Source organism: Aulonocara stuartgranti (genome assembly GCF_965226115.1).
Source record: "Aulonocara stuartgranti genome assembly, chromosome: 13".
In the NCBI taxonomy this organism is placed as follows: domain Eukaryota; kingdom Metazoa; phylum Chordata; class Actinopteri; order Cichliformes; family Cichlidae; genus Aulonocara; species Aulonocara stuartgranti.
This window is the reverse complement of record NC_138949.1, coordinates 13,736,198-13,759,773: the sequence shown is the minus strand read 5'-3', so window position 1 is coordinate 13,759,773 and position 23,576 is coordinate 13,736,198. Positions and strand designations below refer to the sequence as shown.

At 44.0% G+C, this 23,576-nt stretch overlaps 1 protein-coding gene across 6 annotated transcripts in view; it reads right to left on the bottom strand.

The window, feature by feature from the left end:
- Positions 1 to 23,576, bottom strand: part of unc5b (unc-5 netrin receptor B) — a 54,828-nt gene that overhangs the window by 21,478 nt on the left and 9,774 nt on the right. The gene's annotated exons all lie outside the window — the stretch shown is intronic.

The following is a 23,576-nucleotide window of genomic DNA, read 5'->3' as shown; positions in this document are numbered from 1 at the left end:
TTTGGAGCGTCTTGTTTTTGACTCTTTTCTCTCTCCCACGCAAACACTTCATTGTTCCAGTCACTGCAATCACCTGTGACCTTAAACTGAACCCTCACCTTTTAACCCACCCAGACCTCGGCAGTGTACAGTAAAAGCAGAAATGCTGACGGTGATGATGAGCTCAACGTGATCAATAAAGGTTTTCAAATACTTTTTTTCTGTTTCACTGAGCATTAATGCATCGTAAACGATCCAGCTAGCCACCAGTGCAATATTTGTGTCAGTGATGGACACCTTAAAACTAAATTTTACTTTAGTTCAACGAGAGTGGCTTCATCATACTAGACTTTTTTTTTTCTAAATGCCAAGGGCGATCCTCAAGGAGTTTCCGAGGAATACAGCGAAACAAATAGAAACACAGGAACAAACACCCACTTGTTCCTTAGAGCAGGTGTTCGCACTTTTACGTCACTTATATACGCTCAATTAAGCATGCACAATGCTGAGGATACCAGCAGGTAAACACAAACAATTATGAATAATGGAAGTTAACACATCAGAACGTGATGCTTAACCATGAACATGAATCGCATTCATTGGCATGCCTCTCTCCCTCTCTCGGTTCCTCTCTCCCTGCTAAGCTGTCGCCTCCAGTCCCTCAAACTTTGTATTCTCTGTCAATAACCAATTGTGTCGCCCCTCCCCGCCCCACTCCCCCGCTCTTTTCCCTTTGTCCGGCATTGATCGCTCTGTGTTCAAACATCGGCTGAAAACACAGCCTGTCACTCTTCAGGCGCGATGAGAGGGGGCACGGAGAGAGAAGGAGGAAAGGCAGAAAAAGAACGGTTGCAGAAAGACAAACAAAAGAGAGGCGGCGGTTCAGCCGGAGACAGAATGGAAGGAGAGCACTGCGTATTTGGATAAACCTCCCTCTCTGTGCCGTGTCTGTGTGTGTGCGCGCGTGTGCGCTCTGAGGCCTGCAGAGAGGCACAGTTTAATTAAAACACTTTTAGATGACAGAGGAAGGAGACGGACAGACAGACACCCTTTTTCTCCCCTGCATCTCTGTCTGGGATAATGGAGCTAGGGGTTTAAAGTAGAACCTGTGTTTTTGGGCCACCATACAAACATCCATCAGAGCTCAGCAGCTGGCAATTTGTGCGGAATGGAGGAGCCTTAAAGACAAGAACTCCTCACCGTGCAGCACAGCAAGTCTTTTATTACTCTAATGACAGACAGCAGACAGCTAGACAGCAAACACAGGCTTCTGGGTATTCCTTTCTAGAGCACACAATTGTGTGAACACATAGGCACAAGTAGACCCAGACACTAGATGACAACCTATAGTTATACAGAGCATTCTCAACCACTCTTATTCATGCATGCTGAACTCATCTGCAAATGAAGGAGTCCCCTCCTTCACGTTTGACTGTGTGGTGAAGTGCAGAGCTTCAGTTCGCCGTAACGGAGAGTTGAAGTGACAGTGGTCACTTCAAGGCAGGACTGCGTGGGAGAAAGACAGAGGGCGTCTGGACAGGGGTGACAGGATGGGAAGACAAGAGAGCTGGCCAAAGACAGGTCAAGAGACACTCAAAGCCAAGTGGTGAGCAGAGAGACAATAAGGCACGCGCGCACACACACACACACACACACACAAATTCACACACACTGGACAGCTATAATAACTGGCAAGGGAAATGAATCACAGCAATGTCTGTCTTTGTCTAAGCCTGTGAAACTCTCTGTTGTTCTCTCTGCCCTCTCTTTTCTTTTGCTCCTCATTCTCTCTCTGTCTGTCTGTCTCTCTCTCTCTCACACACACACACACACACACACACACACACACACACACACGAATGACTGTAATTTTCTTAGCCCCAGCGCCTCTAGCCAGAGTGGAGTCTAAAGCATCTGTACTTTATCATTACCTTTACAGAGTTAGTCATTACTGTCCCCTTCAGTGCCCTCACTATCCCAACACTGCACTCAGAAGTAGGGGAAAAGCAAGCATGAGAGAATAAAGCACAGGAGGAAGAGTACTTTGAAGAGGTCGAGCGACAGAGAAATACTACAAAAGAGACGGGGTTAAGTTGTGTTTGGCAAGATCATGAAGTTTTTATTTTTTTTATAGAAAAAAAATATGAGTTATATCAGAAACAATCGGCGGTGCAGCATCCCATTGCCTCGTATATGACGTGGCAATGCTTTCCTTCTTGCCCTCCCCTGACTCCAGTCTTCCTTCCCTCTTGCCTCCTGGATTCAAAGCACTTTGCTCTGTCCATTCAACTTCAAATGACATCTTACTTTAATGAAAAATACACATGCAAAGAAAACATGGGCCCAACTACGAAGCACAACCAACCCCAGTGCTGGGTGCTGTACTGGATGCAGCAGCACACCAGCCAGTAATTTCATGCATGATATGAATTTTTCAAATGCTGCTAAACCGGTAAACAGACAAAAATACCCACTGTGGCTTTTCAGCGTGTTTGAATGTGTTTTATTATTGGCCACCAGGCAACATATGGAGAAGGAACCTGTAAGAAATGGGCCCCTTGTTACTCATTCTCCTAAACATTTGATGCAAAATATTAATATAAGACACGATTTATTCGTTCTGACGCTAAATCTCTTCAGCGAGGCAAACATTATGGTGCTGGCCAGATAGGACCAAAAGCAACTTGGACAGGAGCTGCGTATGGTGTTTAAAATTTTATCAGTTTTAAATAATCTGACTCGTTTTGCTGTCACTTCTGGTCACTCTGCTTGGCTTTCATTGGAGGCGGAGATCAGACCCTACGCACACAATCTCAGGGAAACAGGTGAGGCAAAGATACTCAAGGCTAACAGGTGTTTTTTCTCCCAGCCACGGCTTCATTTGTGGCACAGAGTTTGGAAGAATATGTCTCAAGGCAGCACTTCACAGCTCTGCTGTGGAAACATTAACACTAACGAGCCAGATGTTGACTTTGATTACAAACAGTGGGAACAAGAAGTGGCATTACATCTAACCGAAAAGCACAACAGGCAGCCTGTTAAGGACTGACTTCATAGCCCCGTACAAAATATTACAGGTTTTGTTAACAGAGCCTAAGAGTAGGGGTCGCTGTGGCCCAGGAGGCAGAGCTGATCAACTGCTCGTTGAAAGGTCAGCGGTTTGATCCACAGTACACGCTGAAGTGTCCTGAGGCAGGATATAAATTGCCGCCAATGCATCCGACTCAACGTGTGTGATAGGTAAAAGCACTCGAAGGCACAGGATAAAGTGCAGTGCGAACGTGTGTGTGCGTGTGAATGGCTGATTGTGGCTTTGAGTGCTCAGTAAGAGTAGGGAAGTACTCCATAAGTACTATTCCTGTTTATTGTTTTGGTGTTGTTGTCTTGTTTTATTTCCTTTTTATGACAACATAGTTTTTTATTATCTATATACTACTGTAAGAGGAACCAGCCACTGCAAAATGACATATGTAAAAATATGAAAGTGGCAGAATGTTAAAACATATTACATATTATCACTGTCTGGTTCTACTCAGCCCACTGAGGTCAAACAGCTGTGAGGACAGATGGTCAAATGTGACAACACTGCTTATGACTAAGAAAACAAGACCAATTAATACAGTGATCAACAGCCATTATGCAACATTGACGTTATACATCATCCTCACCCTATCCACCTCATTATCATTATTCTTGAGAGGAAGCCCCGGGGTGCAAGTTGCACACACTACACAGAGGCAGGTTGAAAGAGACAGAGATTGATGGAGGAAGACAGTCTCTCCTTGCCTTCCTTAAAGGACAATTACATTGAGTGATTGATATTCAGCCTGACCTCATCCTCATCAGCTTGAAAAAAATCGTACAAGAGGAGAGAAAAGAAACCAGGGAGGAGGTAAAAAAGATAAAGTGAAGAGATGTGAAGACTGGAAAGAAGCATGTGTGGAGACTTAGAAGGATCTGATGGAGAATCACTGCACGTGTGAGTGGGGCAGTCACAGTGTGTGTGTATTTTGGCGTCAAGCAGGGCACAAGGCGACATGAGTACAGGTTGGAGTGACACAGCATCGCTTCTCACATCAACAAAGGCAGACGGAGTGTGAGGAGTCATGCGGTTCACCCATCTGACCGAACACGCACACACTCGCAGAAACGCTTACAACATAAGCAGCCCCTTTGAGCGCAGACAGGGGGCAAAATTGGTCATCTTTTAATAGGAAATGTCATTAATTCACCAGTGACTAACAGTGCCATTATTTTCATTTCATCACGATTGCTGTGAGTCGTCAGGAGGCAGGAAGCAGAATTTGATTTCCTGCTAAGAGCACCACAGCTCCAACTCTGTGTGCTCTCTCATCAAGTCTTCCAAATGTTGGCCTTGAAAGCTCTTGTTTGGGTATTTTGATACTGCCACCAAGATGTGAACCTGCAGCGGCTTCACATGTCTCTGCAGCCCGCTTCTTTGTACTCACCATGGTGACTCTCTAACTAACAGACTTCCTCTCTCGCACCAGCAGGCACACGAACTCCCCTTCATGTGCTTCATGATTACTAGCGGCGACAGCGCGGCTGGTATGGCTTTCACCTTGCGAGCATTCGTGAGTGTTTGTCATCCCGGCAAAATACGGTCATAGCAATACTATAGCAGAAAATTTAGATAGATAGATAGATGAAACTTTATTAATCCCTCGGGTGGGTTCCTCTGGGAAATTCAGTTTCCAGTAGCAAAGCACCAAAAGAAGTTGCATGTTACATATGTGTTACATATGTATATGTGTTTTAAAGCACTACGGGAGGTGTTTGTAGGTTATGCGATTTTGTGAACACAATAGTGCCTCAGCCATGCAAGAGAGAGTAATTTCTTGCAATTTGCATACTGAAATACTCTAAAGTTGGTAAAAAAAAAAAGAAAAGAAAAGAAAAAGAAACCAGTTACATATTGTAATTTGTGTAATTAGCTTCAATCTTTTTAAAGAATCTCTACAGTCTGCTCTGTTAAAAGTGGAACTGCCACCTTTCTTTTGTTAAACAATTAGCTAGCTGAAAATACTAGTTTTTGTCAAATATTGACCAATTAAAAGCTTTTTAAAGAACACAAAACACATAAATGTGCTTATATATTTTCCTACTCACTAAACCTTACTTCGGGGAGCCTATCCCAGCTGACATGGGGCTATCTAACAGAGAGACAGACAACCATTCGCACGCACATTCATTCCTACGACTGTGCTAACTGCATATCTTTAGACTTGCGAGGAAGAGTACCCAGAGTGCACCCACGTAAACACAGGGAGCACATACAAACTCACACAGAAATGCCCCGACCCGATGATGGAATTTCCTCTGACCTTCTTGCAAGGTCTTTGGGAAAAAGCAGGGCTAACCACTGTGCTGCCCCCTGAGTAAAGAACCTCAGCCACAAAATATATCTAAAAGCTGAAGAGACGACCGCATTTGATAGCCTAGAAGCCAAATTCACAGAAAGACCTGCAGCTAACTTTAGCACATCTGTTGCCAGCGAATAAGAAGTTGAATTCAAGGATGATGATTGCGAAACCTTCCATTAGATGTTGAGAGCTTCTTCTTGAGGTAATTAGGCAGCTGGGTAAGTTGTTGTCACAGAAACAGGGCTTTTTCACAGTGTTGGTTGACATTTTAACTTTTTATCAGCTATTTACAATACACAATAAATGTTGCATTAGGCAAACACAGTAATAGTGATATTAGTGTCACGGACATTGTCAAACAGTGACCACAGCAGCTGATGTGTTGTGCAGAAGTTGTAAACCTGAAAAGCATGGGCTCATTTTGTAAAAGAAGTTTTTGAATTGTGCTACACCTCTGAATAGGTCCATATATGCCATAGTTTGCTGCTCCATTGTTCCAACATGAATGATAAGGCAAATTTCAGCTGTAATTTTTCACATATTAGCTATGCTAGCTGCTATATTTGTAAGTTACTTCACAGGACTTTGGTGTGAGAGAACTTGCCCAACATTAAAACCTCTTTTAGATTGCTTTCAAATATAAAGATGTGTTTAGTTTTGTATAAAAGTTGTGACAGCAGTTTTACGAATCTGACAATGAACCACGAGGAACATTAATGTAAAAGTAACTTATGAGTAAAATGACAGAAATCTGTTTCTGTCAGACCCATGATGCCGGCATTTTCTGAGAATGGCACTGAAGACTATATGACAACACACACATTGTTAATGCTTTGCCACCCTTTCTGTATATTTGTCATATATTTGTGAGATGCAACTTGTTGGAAGTTCATCGTAGCAGTGGAAATGTCACACCTTTGATTGCTTCCAACATGCTAATGAGGACACCTGCAGAGCGGCTATTTCTGTGGGGTGTGAAGCCGATCGTTTCATCAAGATACGAGTGCATGAGTTTAATTAACTGTGCAGGGTTTGTGCGCGAGCGGGCAAGAAAGATAGAATCTGTGCGAGGCAGTAAGCAGAAAAGAAAAGGTGTGTTTGGGAGAGAGAGAGAGAGAGAGACAGTGAGGTGACAGGAGGCAAGAAAAGCAGATTGGCAGAGGAGGAAGGCCGAGCAGGTGATGGAGATGCACAGTGACAGAAATCCTTCGCTTGTCCATCCAGTATGTCCCGGTGGCAGCAGGAGAGAGCGAGGAAGCCTGAGGACATAGTAACACATATGCATGCAGACACACACAGACACACACACGTGCAACACAACAAAGACCTCATTTACCGATCTGATTGTATACAGAATGTTATCCTACACTCTTATCTGCAAGGTGTGTTGCCCTACAACCATCTAATTGTAAATGAAGCGTGACCTGCCCCCCCTTTTTTTTTCTCAAAGGACTCGCCTCCTGTGTCATTTCTTCCCACAAACATATCCTGTCACAATAATACTTAACCAGTCCTCTTGGAGGCGATGCTGGTGGGGGGAAATGCACAGAAACACACGTAAACATGTTATCTAACCACATGGTTACAAACGGTAAATAAGGCAGTAAATGAAAGAGGGACAGACAGTGGTGGTTTTTGCTGATAACTGGGTGAATACTGGAGAATTACGTGGTTGTTTCACATGGACCCACACTATATTCAAAGCGTGTGTGTAAAAGAGCGACATGGTGGGTGTGTTTGCAGCAATCTATAGAATATATTTACTCACCGTGCATGTAACCGTCAGTGCCCCCCCCATCCATAAGCGAGCTTCTGCGACTGTGTTTTTGGATGTGTGGGTGAGTGTGACTGTGAGAGTGGGAGCGCTAAGAGGATTTGGGCTTGTGTTGTAGCTGTGAGCCCACTGCTGCTACTGGTGCATTTGAATAGACGCGGGGACTGGGGGGGGGGATACATCATGGCTGAAAGTGTGCTCTGTCACAGCTAGGGGGCGCCACCCCCCACTGAGCTCATTAATCATGGCCCATCAAAAAGTGGCTCTGTGCTGTTTGTGTATGCCCTGACGACCACCTACTGCATGGGAACACAGGCGTACACAAACAGTGCTATCAATCACTTTTGCAGATGTAGACAGGGGGTTAGAGAGGGCTGAGACAAAACGTCCTCTCAAAATTACAGACCAGCATCACAACTGTTACTTGGAGGTCAAGCTCACGCGAATGAGAACGCGACTCTTGCCCTTCCTACTGCACGTGTAGATCCAAGTGCACGAGCTGAGTGCAAGGCGCCATTGCTGGCCTACTCTCCCACTGCACAGCTGCTTGATGAGAATTGCGCAAATCTACCTGGAGTGGCTGGTTGCCATGGTGGGTATTCACATGGAGTCCTCTCCTCTAGAGGCCTGCAGTCTACACGGCTATCAACTCTGCAGCTACACACGCTCACACATTGCCCACAGCCTGTCTCCTCGTTTCCTCCATTTGGAAGTTTTCCCTAAAAATCTGTCCGTTTCTGTCGCTGATTGTCTCACGGTGTCTCTGTGTATGCGTGTGTGTGCAAGCATGTATAGTGAATAGGTAAGCAGTTGAGTGGGATGAGTGTTTGGAAGCCGGAGCCGTTTAAATGGCCGTAATTACATGAGAAGATGAGCTGCATTCCTTCCTGAGGGCAGACTGATTACAGGCCTCTCCTCTCTGGGCCCCTGTAATTACCCACCCTATCCTGCCTACCCTCCCCAACCGGCGCTTCACCCTCCATCCCGCTGTACTTGCATTGGTTTCTCTCTGCTTTGGCTGGTCTGTGCCCCCACCTCACCCTCCTCTCCTGTCCTCTAATCCACCTCTCTCCCAACTTCTGCAACAGTCTACCTCCCCCTTCGCTCACCGGGTCATTCTTCTGTCCTCACTCATAACTCCTTGAACTGATTACTCCTTACACACACACACACACACACACTTAGAGCTTAGAGACCACTCACAGGACAAACAGCGGAGGTGGCATCATGAATGTAGTGCATACAGCCTTCAATTTCTTTCCTAAAGATCTCTTTGACATTAAATCCCATGTGTTATGAAGCCCTTGACTATGCATGTAAGCATGAAACTTTGCATCAGAATGCATAAAGGCTACTTTTTGATGAAAGTAACTACTACATGTATAGCAGGCGCACTTCTATTTGTGTGTAAATGTGTGTAGGGAGGAGGGTTGCTTTTAAATTCCAGTCAATACCAGTGGCCACTCCTTTAGAACAGACAGTTTCTGCCTTAAAGGCAAAACTCTGCTCTCTCACCCCACTTATGTTTCTCTCACAAACACACACACACACACACACACAGGTGGAGATAAGCACCTGACCTCACGCATACACAAACCTCACCAAAACCAGTAAATCCACCCCACTCAGAGATTACGGCAAGACTGGAGACACACACACAGTCAAATTACACGTCCTTCACCAGAACACCCTTAATTGGTGCACAGAGCTGCATTCTGGGTCCTCGCTGCTCTTTCATTTGGCCTCAAGTAAATGATCAGAATGGCCATCTTTTACAATTTGTGCACTTTAAAATTTGTGCTCTGTTTGAAAAATTTAAATTCAGCTCATGTTTCTGATTTTGTCTTAGGGTCCTGCCACGTTACCATGCGCTACGTCAAGAAGTGGGACCTGCGATCGTGAGACGAGTCGGCAAATTACGTCAAAACATATGCGGTTCTTTTATTATTTGATATGACAACTCAACTCCCCGGAGAGGGAGAAAGACGGACGGATCAAACTTCCTGTACAAATCACACCAGACACTCCGAGCAGGTGATAATGAAGGGAGAGGAGAGTGTTAGGGGGCTTATCGAGTTGTGGGAAGAGAGTGAGAGTAAACTAAAACATCACAGGGGAAAGATGGATGGATTAAAAATGAAAAGTCCCTATCTCTTGGAGCATTATGAAGACACGGAGCAGAAAGAAGGGTGACAGAAATAGAGCCAGTGAGGGAGAGAACTTAGGAAAAGGACGAGAAAATGGGAGAGATGGATGGTAAGCACAGGTAACCTCGCTAATGTAAGGCAATGATGGAGGGAAAGGGCGAGGAGGAGGAGGGGAGAAAGAGGGAGATTAATGGCAGGCTGTAAATGGGTAGCCAAGCATCAGGGAAAGGAAGAAAGGAAGGAAGGAAGGAAGGAAGGAAGGAAGGAAGGAAGGAAGGAAGGAAGGAAGGAAGGAGGGAGAATATGTGGATGGAAAGAGCGAGGTAGAAAATGATGGAGAGAGATACAGAAACACTCCCTGGGTGCAGATCAAGAGCAACTCTTGATTGGTGTGAGTGTGTGTGCAAGGGTGTGTACATGCACTGAGCATTGGCTATGGTTGCCACGACTGCCAGCGCTATTAGAGAAGCCTGCTGTTGTAATGTGTTGTGACAGGGGCTGATTCTTGTGACTAACTGCTTTGGCAGGAGAGCTCCTCTGTCATGCTAATGAACAGATGAGGAGATGAGCCGGATTGACAGCAAATCAACGGGTCACGCCGATGACCCTTCACGGCCTGAAAAAATAGGTTTTTAGATGGTCTATATGAAGACACAAGAAGATGCCGATATCCTCAGCGTGTACAGCGCCCGACAGACATCTTTGCGCGCAAATAACTACTTGCAAAGGGAGTGTGACAGAGGTGGCGACACATGGACAAACAAAAACCAAAAACCCAACAGCAGCACCTAAAAAGTAGAAGCCTGATTATACTCCATACAAACACCGGCAGGGTTGGCGTCACTCTGTTCCTTCATTGCGTCCCCTTGCATCAGAGAAATCCCTAGATGCGCAGTGCACAACAAGCAGCATGCTGTAGGATCGCCTGTGTGTAAGCTCGTGAGAGGCAGCTTTGTAAAGTTGCCAATGAAATTCTGAAAAGTAGCGTTCAATGTATATTCGAGGTGACGAAAATAGGCCTCCGCTCCCAAAACGCACACAGAAAACGAACTTAGGGATCAAATTGCTGTTTAAATGAAGAGCTTGGATAACATGATTGAAAAACAAGCTTGGCTTAGACTAGATGTTAAAGTGAAAAACACAGATTACACGGGGAGACCAGGAAGTAGGTGAGGCGTAGTAAGGAGTGGGGCACTAATAGGCAGAAAATCAGTGCTGGAGAATACAGATGATGAGAGGTGATGCGGTGATAGCAGAAGAGGACAGATGGAGAGGCAGGAGTTAACAGATGAGATTCAATCTCCTCACTCTGCAGAATGTCAGGGTCTTGCAAGCAAAAGTAGTCTAGCACGTGAAGCTAATGGTTGTTTTATCCTTTTGATCTTTTCCCTTCATTCCCTTTATGCCCCGCTTCATCATTCTCTCAAGATACATTTCCCTGCCCGCCTTAACTCTGACCCAGTCCCTCAAATCAGGCCAGACGACAAAAAAACTAGAGGAACTATTTTCTTTGCTCAACTAAAGGTATATTTCCTCTGCATATTTGTTAACTTAAAAAAAAGAAACAGACACACATGTCCATTTTGTATTTCTACTATAGTTATTGTGCTACTTTTAGTTTTTTTTTCTTTAAACCCAACAAGCAAGCAAGAAAAATTGTAAGCCCAGAGGAAGCCAGACTTCACAAGGAAATGTGCAGGTCAAGATAGGAAGGGAAAAACACACCATACCATTTGACTGCCGGGCAATCTCAGCGCAGTGCAGCACCAGCACACATAAAAGTAAGAACTAAAGCAGAAGCATCTCACAGACTATCACTTTTGGCCAGGCCAACTTTTCTATATCTGGCAATCTCTGCTGCTAACAGATTGTGAAACAGTGAGAACTGATAACTCTGCATCGCAGCGAAGGGAAAACGGAACATTGGTGCATCCTGGGCAGCCTGTGCGCACGCGTCTCTGCTCTCCTCCACGAATCTAAATCTTGTTATGTTTCAGGTCAAAATATTGGTTCTTTCCCAAGTGTGATGAGTCAGCATTCGCACATCAATCATTCATGAGGCTGTGGTTGCTGCCTGATGTCAAAGTTTTTTTGTCTCTGCTCTTCTTTGCAGCTGCACACGCGTCCTTGACCCAAAGACTGGGTGGGGACTGGGATGGAGCGAAAAAGAGGGCATCGCGCAGCCTCGAGCCAGGACCTGTACTGTATGACTGGACTGGCAGGGATGGCGGTGATAGAGAGCAGCGATGGGGAGAGGATGACAAAAATCCCTTTGGCATAGACAAATAAAGTAGGCGGCTGTGAATGAGAGAGAAAACTTGCTTGTGCATGTGATGAAAAGCTGAAATAGGGAAAGACGGGCGGATTGAAGAAGAGGCAGAGTGTCACCCGCCAGACGCCCAGGGCCAGCGCAGACTGATGGTGACACTGAGTGGCCAGAGTGTGTGACACTGTGACAATAATGACGAGAGACTCAGGCCCGATTTCCGCGGCTTCTCCTTCTTCTGTCCGTCCCTCCTCCTTCTGTTGCCCCCCTGCAGCGGCCAAGTGCTTTGATCCACACCCTGACTGTGTGTCCTACTCCTGGCCTGGGTCAAACCAAGCGGGCAAGCAAAGTCGCATAATCCCACAAACCCCGACTCACGTGGAAGTCAAAAAGTCAGCAAAAAGCTTTTTTCTGACTTTTTCATGAAGTTCAGAAAAGAAAAACTAAATTGACTGTGATAATGAGCTGTGTACAGTGCGTTCTCAATTTACAACACTTTACAATACTTGCTATGTCTCAAATTAGATACTTTGACTATTCATTATTTTTAGTGCATGAGTGAATAAGTGTGGCTGTATGAAGTACACCTTGATGGTGTACTTATAACAGTCTCTCACTCTTTTCTTTTTGCTAGTTTTGTTTATAAAAAGAGATCAGCAAGAAAAAGGTACTGCAGATTCACTGTTAGTGGCAGTAATCCTGCACAGGTGCAAACTTGATGTTGGGAGACCTTTATAACCCACTTCCACTTCAAGCTAATTGGTTTGAAGCAGCGCTTATTGTGACAGACCCTCCATGTGTTCGCTTCCCCCCCTCAGTGGTCACCATACTTGCTAGCTAGCTAACAGTGGCAGATCCTTTTTTTAGTCATTAGTGTTAAATTTCTCATAGTTTGGTGAGCAACTCGCTAAAGAAATCAATATGTATTTGTATCTTAATTTGCCATCTTGACTGTGTAATACTTTAGTATTACATGTACTCACAGGCTTCACAAGTTGCTCTTTAGAGCTAAATGCCAATAAGTACCTACAGTGATAAATTTAACACATTGATTTTTTAATGTAGGCAATAATATCTATTTCATACCTTCAGTTTTTCAGCATTAGAACAGATCTTTTCGATAGTTGTTGAAACATCTCTCTCAAAGTGAAAAAGGGCTCTAGGTGTGCCACCGGGAGTCATATGTAAGTGGAGTATTTCATGATAATTGATTTAATGAATCCTTTGTTGTTGCACAGAGGAAACATTCATAGATGATCCAACCTCTGTGCAGTATGCAATTTTCAAAAAACAATCCAATATTTAGGTGTGGAGCAAAGAAGGGGAGTAACCTGAAACACTAGTACTGCTGTCCCCTGAAAATGACTGGGACAGTGATGGTCTAAAGTTTTAAGAATATGCTTTAGTACCTGAACATACAAGAGAAGTGTGGGAGGCTAATATAAAACAGCAGGGCTTACCTCACTCTCTCAAGGCCCATAACCTCCCATTGCTGAAATGGAGCTGCTCAGCAGTCAACAAATCAGATTGTGTTTTATTGAGCAGCTTTCAGGTGTGAACATGTATAGATTTGGGGAGGATACTGAAAATGGACCGCTCTAAGATGATGTTCTTGAGATGTTTGTCTGTTTGTCCAGCTGTTCCAATTTTGTCTTTGTTTTTTTAAATTTCAAACTCAAATTCGGCTCAAAGTTAAAGGCAATGACACGATTAAAGTATAATATTACACATGCCTGTTCCTAGTCCCCTTACCCTGGGTCCGTGCCAGTGGACAGGGGACATGTTGTCATAGTTCTAGTGAACAGCAGGGCATTAACTCTCTGTCCCAGATCCTAATGGCCCTGGCCTACTGAAACTCTCACAATCCCAAGGCCGCGCAGAGTCACGACTCTTCCTCTGCAACTGACTCCCAGCAGCATTGTTTTGTTTGCACTGTGCATTTTTCTGACCTGTGCACTTGTGTATGTTTTCAGTGTGGTCCTCGGTGCGTGCGGTCCAGCTAGTCACTTAGTGCTCTCTCTTCCCCCTCTCGCGCGCTCTCTGTGTCTCTCTTGGTTTCACCCAGACGAAGCCAAGGCAGCAGTGCTGGTTAAGAGGTTTGTGTATCCCATTAGGATGATGAAGAGGCCTTTCATCAGTACACTCCCTCCGGCCAGGCGTTGACAGGAGCTTTACCTCGACAAGCCTCTCAAACACACAGCTCGACATGAGACAGCACCCAGCGAAGAGGTCCGCAGGCAGTACACAGACTCACTGACAAACACTCACTGCTGCTGACAAATACAAATACGCACTTACGCACAAAGACTCTGGGCAGAAAACAAAACGGATAAGACTGGAACATTTTGTTGCTAACTTTTCGCTTTCAATCGTATATCCATTTCTAGCTAATACAGTTTCATGTGAGTGGAGGGGAGAACACGAGGAGATCAGAGAGGTAGAAAAGTCTCTACGAATTCTGACTTGGTGCGCCGATCTATTTTTAATCACTGCCGCACAAGGACTAATAGCGTAACGGCCGAGCAGAGCTCCGTCCAGATGGGCAAAGTAATTTTTCAGGAGGTGAAGAGCGGGAGTAAAAAGACATATGAATGGATGAATACCAAGAAAAAATAAGAGAGGAACAGAAAAATGGAGAAAGACTGTTGAGAGGAAAAGAGGGAGTAAGAGACAGAGATTGATAAAGACAGAGGAGGGTGTGAGCAGGAAGGACAGACAAGCCACAGGAGCAAGATGACCTGGATTCATAGGGCCAGTATTGATTACTTAAGGATGAAAAGCCAAACAAAGACCCTGCTTATAGACTAGATAAATGAGCTCACGGAGAGAGAAGGTACAAAGACAAAACTAGGTGAAAGTACCAGAGAAAGGTATCTAACGCTTGTATCTTAATGAGGTGGAAGAAAACCGAGTAAGCCACTTCATGCATGACTATGACTCGCAATACCGACAGAGAAAAAGTATGACAGCTAGGGCAATTAGCTGAAACTGGTGTCACATAAAAACAGGTTAAACAGGATTGCACATCCAGCACACAGGGGGCTGTGTGAAATGTAGCTCTTTTTTTTGGGGGGGGGGGTTCATTCATGTACACAATAGCAAGTCTGGATCATTCTGAGATATCAGAGCTTAAAAAACATTGAGGCTACGCAAAGATATGCCATTAAAAACTTAAATAAATGTATCACAGATAGTAGAAATATCTGTGCATCCTTCAGCTCAACACATAACGACATCAGACACTTTCAGTTATGCTCCACTACATTTATATATTAGCAAATAAAGCTGTTTCTGCAGGAAAACCCATCTACACTGTCACGTAGCACGTTTACACAAAAATAGATTCAAACAATAGAAATGCTTCAGCTGATTTTTTTTCCTCCCCTTTTTTGTCGTTTGTAACAAGCCGAAAGCCAGAAACTCAACACTTTTTAAATGGCCAGCGAAAGTTGCAGCATTAGCGCTGATTGTAATCACTTGATGAAGGCAGATCACTCTGCTTTCACTCTCACAGCTGATTTTATAGCACTTTTTTCTTGTGGGAAAACAGCAATCTGTTGCACCAGGAAACAGGTGTCAACCAGAACAGGTAAGTAAGCACTCGAGCTAAATACTCTGCCGAACTGAGAAGAATAAGATCATTATTTTTAAGTTTATCACTATGAGTAATTCCACGTGTCTTATAAGCAGCCGTGCGATCCTTTCTCTTTAAATCAGCACTGATTTTTGGCGGCTGGACGGACCGTTTGAGTTATTGTATTCTCGAAGTATGCAGGGGTTAAAACATCATCAGTCCTAAACTTTCTCATTTCTGTGAGCCTTTGTAAGACTTCTTGCCCACAGAGCAAAAAAAGGGGAACAAAGTGTAGCTCTTGAATGACCACACTACATTGGAAACTGTAAGAATAGAACAGCTTAACCCTCATATGGTTGCGGTCAGATGGGTCATTTGTGAAGCACAATGGCAGTCTGCAAACATAAAGGTGTTTATATTTTTCCCACAATTTACAATCTTTTCAGCATGAATGACTTCAGAGGTTCTATTTTTCACAACAACAAAGAAACAACTTATAGTGTGTGTGTGTGCTATTCATATAGAGCATGGGCTGAAGTGCAGGTGAGAGCATGAGCCCGCCTGAGCAGACTACAGAAATGCACTGTGAGCTATAGTTTATTTTGTCTGGTATTATGAATTGCATTATATGCGGCACAATAAGGCTCGGGCTGATAGTTAACAAGCTAGCATCAAACCAGAAACACACAAACAGCGAATGAGTGATGGGAATGAAATGAGACGCAGTGCGCGCAGCTGCTCTGCAAATGTGCGTGAAGCAGAAGTTAAGCCCGACACCATAGCTTTATTAACTCCACAGCATTTGGCGGCTAGTTAATGAAATTCAATAATAATGGCGGTGTTTTGTCTTTTCTGTTATGCTTGTTCGCTCTGGCCCTGTCCTCGTAATGCGCCAACCCTGCAAATTATTGGTGCTAATCTGTAGGTCAAAGGTCACAGCTTCCCGCTAACTCTTTATGCCAGGCTGCACTGATCAATGTTCAACTGTTATTACAGTGGTGCTTCACTACGATGTCACACTACACTGAGAAAAACCTGTGTAACCTGCAAAGTCTCTCGACACACCTTCTCATGGCCCCTTGACCTCTCACCTTTTTGATGCATACGTGACAGGCAAATCTCAGGTTTCGGCACTCACGTTTTATCTGCATACGCATATAGAAAAGCAGCAGATCACAATCTCCATTTAATTACCCCAGCACAAAGCCTCGCTACTCTGTTTTCTCCCCATGAAATATTATAGCGCACAGCTAAACTACTCTAAAAGTACAAGCACATTAATATACATTACACAGTCTCCAATCATTTTAATGGCTGTGGAGACACTGAAAGCAATCAGCGGAGCAAATAAAAAAGGGAGGAAAGAGGGACAGAAAGACACAGGGAAGCAGCAAAGTGGATGGGATGTGTACTTAAGGAGTGTGAAGATGAAACAGAGAAAGTAAGCTGAGCAGAAGAGGCAATTTTGGACAGCGTGAGATTCATCATGCCGTCTTGTCTTAGACTTATCATGCTCTGAGGTGCTCCATATAACAAGGTGTGGAGATCAATAGCATCCATTTACTGAGGTGCAGCTCATCTAATCATCTAGTGCTCTGCTGCCCACAAAAGGAGCTGTGACACACACCTGGGCCTCTAGAGGAGAACGAGTAATGAAATGTACACTGCAGCCCAGTCTATCTTCAAAGTCCCCCACAGCTAGCACAAACATAGCCCCCATGCCACCACTGCCTCACTTCCTTCATCTTCTCCACCTTCACATATGAGCAATAAATTCCACCTTGCTCTCCTCTCCGCCCCTCCTCCCCATCCACCCCTTCACTTCGCTTTCTTATGCAGAGTCAAAGTTGCATGTTGTGTGGTCCATTAAGAGTCTGAGGGCTGTGAGACACAGACTCAAATACCCACAGCACTAAGCTTCTCTAAGCCATTGACAGAGCGCCTCTGGGTAGCATCGCAATAAGTGCTGTAAGTCCTGATTCCCATGTGAAATTTTATAATTCATCTTAATTGAGAAATTCAAGCAGGAAAAAGACTGGTGGGGTGGTGGGCGGATGTAAAATGTGCAGGGTGTGTATTTGTGGAATTGGATGACACAGTGTGAACGATAAGGCAAGGGGATTCCTATTGCTAGATCACACTATTTGTCTATTATTTATTTTGCAACGCTTTTTTCCTTCCCTCTAATGGGCTTGGATGCAAAACAATCACACTGGATGCAAAATTGTTATACACAAAAGAAGCAGGCTTTATGTCATGATTCACTGTCAATTGGTTCATTTGCCACAACGACTAAATAAATTGACATAATTGTTGCAACTGAATGCAATATTTTAAGAGCAATGAAAATGAGATCCTCTGTGCTGCAAGCATAATGAAGCCTGTATTTTGATCGTCTGTACTCACTGTGATTTTATGCATGCGCTGTCATTTATTCAAGGGTTCTCTGGTTAAGAGTACTGAGCTCAAAGAATGAGGTAAAAGGCAGATGGCGTTTAAACACTGTCTTAAAAATGGAGACTAAACATGGCATCGGAATATCAAATTGTTGAGCAACTTTCAGGCCAGTATGGCAGCACAAATACAGATGGAGCCGCAGCTTTGACTGAACGATCGCAGCCTTGCTTTAGGTAATTAGCAGAGAATTCAGGTTTTTTTTTGTTTGCTCTCTTTATGGCTGTGTTTCAGTGTGAATAACCTCAAGAGCTTGCTTTTCTAGCCCAGGATGAATGCAGAATGTAGGACTTCAGCACTGGCCACCACTGTGCATTGTGCCGACTCCAACAGTTATATTAAAGAGTGCATGTTTTAAGAAAATGCTCTTCTGTATCGTCTGTGTTTGCTTATATTTTTATCCAGAGCCTTCGCTATCTAGGGCAGTGGTCAGCAGTTTTAATCAATTTTACCAGCACAGGAGCACTACGGCAGTCAGGAAATCCCAGCAGGACTGTGGGGAATGGACATAGCAATAATAATAACACAAAATCTAATCTGAATTATGCTCTAAAGAGATTAGGTCAAAATAATCCCCAGAATAAACACAAGAGGGGAGGAGGGGAGGCTGCTTGTGATCAAATGCCGGGAGGGGAGCTGCATCGCCTGTGTGTGGATGGTTTTATTCCTGATGGTGGGATTTGTGTTTGGTTGTGTTTGATTTTGGGTGTGAGAGTGATGATGGTGTTTATTTTGGGAAACCAGAGTGTGTTTAAGGCTCAGGGAGTTGCTTTTTATTAAAGTACGATGAACTGCTTCCCATTGACTGCTCAAACACAGGCTGATTCCTTCAGCGTTGTGGATTGCTGACCCTTTTTCGGGCGAGATGACAAAAAGTGAGGAAGTGCATTTCAAGACTTTATTAAAATATATGACCATTGCCAGTCATTAAAATGAAAAAAGAAAAAAAAAGACAGGAAAAAGGAGCAGGGATTGACAGGGAATAATAACACGGGGCAAAAGAATTAGTGGGGCCACGTTTAAGCTCAAACAGCAGATATTATGCAGCTATAAGAGGATGCAGGTCTTCCAGGAAGCTTAGCTCAACTAAAAATTAAGGAACAGTTTGACATTTCTAGAAATGTGGTGGGTGCCTAACAACAATGATGAATTACCACTTCCGGCTAAGAAATTCCAGTTCCTGTATCTAAGCACCTGTAAAATCTTTCATTTGTAGTGAACAAACTTAATATAACTGTTGCTAACTGGTAACATTTAAAGGTTTCAGTAGGAGTATCTTAACTGTGGTCAGGTTTTGCTAAACTTCCTTTGATGCTCGTGCATAACTGCGTTTACAGCTCCGAACTATGGCTGAATTGCTCAGTTCGCAGCAGGTTGCTGTCGTGGCTCTTCCTGCACTGACTCTGTGTGGAGAGAGTTCAGAGATCAGAGCAGACAGGGCTGGGCCACGCCTCGAGGGCACTGACTGCCTTTCTGCTGAGCAGGCTATTGTCCGGCAGCTGCATGGCCACACCACTTCAGGCCTATTGAGCAGCTCTAGCTAGGTGCAGTCGAAGGTCCCCGGCCTATTGTCTGACGTCAGATCTGTTTGAGCTGCAGAAGAACGCTCACTTTATCTCCCAGTGAGTTCACAGAAAGAATTAACTCCCCGTGAATGGAGGCGGATTCACACAAGTTGAAAAAAAGACACGTTAAACACATTCAGGCCAACCTCAGCTCTCAAACAGTGACCTCAGTAGAACCACAGTATCACCTCTGTGTGGCTATTCAACACAACAATCAACATACTGAACAGAACACAGATTAGGCTCTAAAGAAAATGGGAAAAAAGCTCAAATTCAATATGACAAACACCTACTAGATTTAATACTTGGGCTATTTTCTATTTCCATCATTTCCTGTCAAATTAGCTGGTTTTATTTGTATTTGCTCCTATTGCAGGTATATTACAAAAAGCGATAAAAAACTAAAAAAAAACTCCCCAGCATAATGCAAAAATGGATAACAAGAGACTAGTTGCATTACAAGCAACTTAACGGTTTCCCAGTGTATGATCATGCAGGCAAAATGGCCATATCACACTCAGTAAAAAAAGCCATCTGGAGGCATCAGCACTTCTGCGAGCAGAATTAAGTCAAAGTGCAGTGACTTTCTCATTTTAAGTGCCTCCAAAGAGCCCCATTATTACCTTCCCAGAATGCAAATGTGCATTGGGCCAATTAGAGGTTGGGCCAATACCAATGTAAGCCCATAAAAATCCACCCTTTCATAATCATTCAACAATATGACTCATGGGTAAGACTGGAACACTGGACTGTAAATGTGTCATGATTATGACTCTGTGCTTAAAATGAATGGAGGAGCTGTGTATTTCATTCCCACGGTACTGGAGCGGAGCCATGCATGTTTGGTGTCAGGGCTTCTAATGAAATAAATAGACTTGTGGTAGTACTTATTAAGCCTCCATAAGTGGCAGGTAAAGACAAGAGCCCTGCGGTGGATCAAAGGCAGTTAAATGTTTCTTTTTAGATCTCCCCTTATCAAGAGGTATTTAAAGGGAGAAGGGGGGGTGCTTTTTTTTTGCTTGTGGAGACAGACGCCCTCATCCAGGATGTCTCTGTGTAATTACACGCCACAGAAGACCTTCATTCCTCTCCTCTTCACAGAGAGAGATGAAAGGCAAGAGAGACAGAGGCATGTAATCGCTCCTCTAACTGAAAGAGGGGGAGAGGAGGTGAGGGATACAGAGAATAGAAGGACAAAAGGATGGTGAGTGGTGGTGGGGTTTTAATAAACCTCCTCTGTCTCTTGTTTACAGAGTCTCTCCTACCTCTCCTGAGTTCCCCCCTCTCTCTCGCTCTCTCACGCACACACACCCATACAGTCTCCCTTTGAGTGAGGCTTTCATTATTTTTAGAGTTGCCTGTTCTTTGCCTCGGGACAGATGTGTAAATTGTTGTGCTAATGTAAGGCCCACTGCTGAGAGCTTTGGAGGGAAGGAGATTTACACACTCCACACCACTGTATAACTGTCATTCACAAACTCACACTCACAAGAGCATAAAGATAGACGCCATAAGCGACAGCATGTCAGCGTGCACACACACATACACTCACAAATATACACTGAAAATATTTAGTATACACATCCAGAAATGCATACACTATTATATATTGTACATATATTTATTAGTTTCAGGTTGGCCATTCTTGTATTTTGCTCGTTTGTGTTGTTGTGTTTGCACATCTCTGTTGCTTGTGGGGCTCGCACACAAGAATTTCACTCGCATGTGCTGTGCCAGTGTGCCTGCACATGTGATGTGACAATAAAAAGTGATTTGATTTGATTTGATTTGACAAGACCTAGTGCACACACACACAGATGTGGGTGGACATTGACATGCACACATAAATGTTCTACTTCCTTTTGCCGTTCAAAGTCTCCTAACCCAAATCTAAGAAAAAGACTCCCTCATCTCATCACAAAAGGACTTAAGAGCAGCACTTAAGTTTCAATCTGTCACTGTTTCACTGTAAAACTCTGATATTCTTCCACTGGAGTCACTATTTTCTCTACAAAAAGGAACACACTGGCAGAGTTGGAGAGTAACAGAATACACGCAATATATTAAAGTTATAAACATTTAAACGGAAACCGAAAGTGGGAATTTACTGATTTATCAACCGGCCATCGGAATGAGTCGATATTTGTGCTGTTTGCCGCCATCAGTCGATCAGCAAACAAGAAGACATTCATCATCGTTCAAAGCAGTGTTGTCTGTTATCAGTTTTGCCGTCCTCCTATCGATCCTGCTTCAGGAATTTGTGTTTATTCAAAATGTGACTGATGAGCTGAAAGCCTTCAAAATGGCCATGTAATTAAACGTCATCTTCAACTTCTTTGTCTGCCTTAGAGAGGGAATAAATGTCACAATTACCATCTCTATACAAAATGTGACTAGCTTAACTTTGGCTGAAATTGGAATATAGTTACTTTCTTTTTTTTTTTTTTTTTTTTTTTTCTAAATGACATCAGAAACAGCAGTATGCGACATTACGTGATGGCAGAGCTTCAGTTCATCCTTTGTCATTTTTTTTTTTTTTTTTAATAAATAGGACAGGGGGAATGAATGAGAGAAAGAGGGGGAGAGAAAGAAAGAAAACCAAAGGGGAGAAGAGACGGTGAGAAGGGGGGGGAAGAGAGAGAGAAAAAAAAAAAAGAACTCCTGGGTCACCTGTATGGAGAAAAAAAAAACCAAACAAACAAAAAAAACAAACAGAGGAGACAGCAAACAACAAAGAGCAACATAATAATAGAGAAAACAAAGCACCATCACAATAAACTAGCTAGTCATAGATATCAATATTTACTAAATAATAAACGATATTGTGCAGCACGCAAGATAGACAGCGCACAGTGTGCTTTGAGGCAGCAGCCAAGAAAGCTTTAGTCCGCGTCTGTGAATACCCATGTGTGCATACCTGTGTGGATCAGCATGCTTGCATTCCAAAGGTTTCTCCATGTAATGATCTGCTAGGGAGTGTGGGGGGGCCACAGCCCCGTCCTCCAGGGTGTGAAGCGGGTATGGAGGAGATCAAAACTCCAGACATCCAGAGGCCCCCAGAACACAAGAGACCATGGAAGACCAACAGAGGGGCAGCCGCGCCACTGTTCCAGTAAGAGCTGAGGAGAGTCCCAGATGAGGGCTCGCCCAGCAGCCGCGGAGCAGAAGTCAGGGGGAGTTGCAGTGACGCGCCCGTGAGCTCCGCCGGCCCCCAGTTGTGCCTGAGTGACCGAGCCCCAGGCCGAGAGGCCGGGGGCACCCCACCTCCAAAGGGCCCCGAGCGAGCCCCAGGCCCCAGGCCCCGACAAGCGGCCGCCAAGGAGTGAGCCGGTGTGTACCCGGACGCCCACCCCCAGACACAAAGAACCACCAACACACCGACACCTGAGGGAGTCCGCCACCGGCAGGGGAAGTGGTGGTGGGTGGAGATAGGCCTCCAAACCTTGGAGGAATATAGTTACTTTCTTAACATAAAGGGATTATTTTTCCACCTTGCACTATTCATCTAAAAGCACTTTCCCCATGAACTACCTTCTTAGCTGGTTTGCAGATCAGACTTACATTTCTGGGCATAGCAAGCTTAGAGATTGGTACAAAAAATGGATTTTGCTTTCTAAAGCTAATGTTCCCCTTTTAAATTCTATTAAGGCTTAAAGTTTCTTATGATTCAGGGCAATGGTTATTTTGAGAGACAAGCGGTAGAGTGTAGCTGCCTGAAAGCCATCACTTCAACCAATTTAAGTCACTAAACCAGATCATCTTTTTTTACTTTTAGCTGCTCAGCTGCTGATGGACGATCACTAGCATCCTCCTCTGTCACACCAACCCTCTGCATGTCTTCCTTCACTACATCCATGAATCTTCTCTGTGTTCTTCCTCTTTTTCACTTGCCCCACAGCTCTATAGTCAACATCCGTTGTCCAGCGTATCCACTATCCTCCTCCTCTGAACATGTCCAAACCATCTCAGCCTCGCCTCTCTAACTGTGTCTCTTCAAACCGCTCAACATGAGCTGTCCCTCTGATGTACTCATTTCTAATCCTGTCCATCACTGAAACAGATCTCATGGTCGTGTTTGCGGTTGTGGTTGGTGCTTTTGGTCAATGAAATTCTACCTAGCAAGTATCTCTGCCTGTGGAGCACAACCTAGTCCGTGCAGAAGTAGCCATATGTGGCTTTTTCCATATATGGTTACTTTTATTCAAAAATAAATAAGTAAAAATGATATCGCAACAGTAAAAATGGTAAACTGCAACTCAAAAGCTCATATTTAACATGTCTAATCCAACAATCTGAACATCATAATGTCATGTTGTAATGTTATGACAGGAAATTGTGCTCGTTTCTTGTGCTAAGCTATGCTAACCAGCTGCTGTCTTTATCTTTACACTTTTGCACAGACATGAATCATGCTATCTGGTTTTCAGGAACAC